At 38.5% G+C, this 1,818-nt stretch overlaps 1 protein-coding gene across 1 annotated transcript in view; it reads right to left on the bottom strand.

Annotated features, from left to right (window-relative positions):
- The window catches only part of LOC103586020 (histone deacetylase 9-like), a gene marked incomplete at its 3' end in the record, with an annotated part of 533,085 nt that overhangs the window by 152,502 nt on the left and 378,765 nt on the right, over positions 1–1,818 (bottom strand). The gene's annotated exons all lie outside the window — the stretch shown is intronic.

Genomic DNA, 1,818 nt, shown 5'->3' on the forward strand with positions numbered 1-1,818 from the left:
CAGCGGCATTAGCTATAAACTTTTAAATAAATCCAGTCTTTGTGAATTATCATCTAATCCTTCAAAGGACAGTAAATCTTACTTCCTCTGGAAACAAACCACAAGGCTATTAAGAATATTAGCAGGTTAGTTACTACTGGATTTAGCACAATGAGATCTGAATTCTATCTTTATTGGTATAGCTTCGAGGTCACATAATTAGAGAGCTCTTCATTAGTTTCCTAGTAACCATTTTCTTTCAAGATGCATTAGCCATATTTCACATATGCTCATCTAAGCTATTGAGCCTAAAAGAGCTCTCCTCTCACTTATTAAAGATGAATCTGCCTAGTTAATGTTTTCATGTCAGTATATTCTTTTGATCATTTTCACCTGTGAATTGTGGTCAAATGTCCATATGTTAATTACCAGTACACTGGCACTGACAGGGTGACCACCTCTTTTGATAAGGTAACACTTCCCTTGCCACAGAGTAGGCAGCACAATGGCACCTATTCTTTGATGGTGAGACAGCAAATGTCACATCAAAACAAATGTGACTCAGCCTCAACATTTTAACAAAAACAAACTCCATTTGAGGCACACATGTCCATACACAACCTCAAAGTGAGAGACAGAAAGAGCAGGAGCAGCATACCAGCTCAGTGTCAGTATGTGTATTTGCATACACGTGCGTCATGAAGCACCACCTGTAGGATCTATTACAATGGCAAAGAACTAGCTCCTACCTGGCAAATAAGACTTATCCAAGGGCAAAGAAAAATCATTAAAAATCATTTAAAAATTCTTATCACCTGAAAATCTGTGATTTCAAACATCGTGAAACTAGTTTCACAATACTTTTGACCAATCAACAAAATGGAGTTCTATGTAAATTTATTNAAATATTGCCTCAATGAAAAATAAACCATTTGAGCATGTATACCACCAAAATGATACTTCACTTATTCATCATTTTCATAGAATGTATTTTAGGATTTTAATGTAATTTTATGCTTTCCTATCCAATTTCTATCCCTCTACTGTATCTTTTCAAAATCAAACCTTTCTGGGAGAACAGTTAATTCTTAGCATTTTAACTTGTGCCTGACTTATCTGCTAAAACTTCGCAGAAAGTAACAGATGTCAGGCACCTGAGGCTAAGGAGAGGTAGGAATCTAGGGGCCTGGGGTAAAAGGTTAAAAAAAGAGTAGAGAGAGGTGAAAGACCCAAAGACCAAAGACACGTCTCAAAGTATTCCCAGCTGGTATCCCTGCTTCTCTGACTGATGCCAGCTCCTGAAAGCAACTCTTGGTCAGTTGCCCATGGCAGAACTGGGTCAAGCATGTCTTGGCCAAAGTTAATGCTGACCACAGCTTTGACTAACAGCCAGGAAAAGAAAGTCACCCACTCACGCTCAGCTCAACTCCCAAGAAACCAAAGAAACAAGGTAAGGTCTGGTTCTGCCTGGGAAGAAACTACAGCAACCACAGAACAGCACCCATAGTACGAGGGTCCCCATGAAGTCTGCTGGGGTAGGAAAGTCAGGTTTAGAAAGGACGTGCCTTCTATGGGAGCTGGAGTGACAAGCAAAAGCCACAACCTTCAGTTCTCCCTTTGTTAGTGCTATGGGTAGAAGTCAAGAGCTTAACATTTGTTAATTTAAGATCTTGACCACTAAACAACAAAAAAAATGTTTTCATATTGAGATATTCTTTTGCGCCCTTTAGCCATCATGTAGAAGAATGAAATAGGAAACCAAAATTCAATAGTTAAAGCAGCGGCATTAGCTATAAACTTTTAAATAAATCCAGTCTTTGTGAATTATCATCTAATCCT

Source organism: Galeopterus variegatus, unplaced genomic scaffold (genome assembly GCF_000696425.1).
Source record: "Galeopterus variegatus unplaced genomic scaffold, G_variegatus-3.0.2 Scaffold296, whole genome shotgun sequence".
Taxonomy (NCBI): Eukaryota; Metazoa; Chordata; class Mammalia; order Dermoptera; family Cynocephalidae; genus Galeopterus; species Galeopterus variegatus.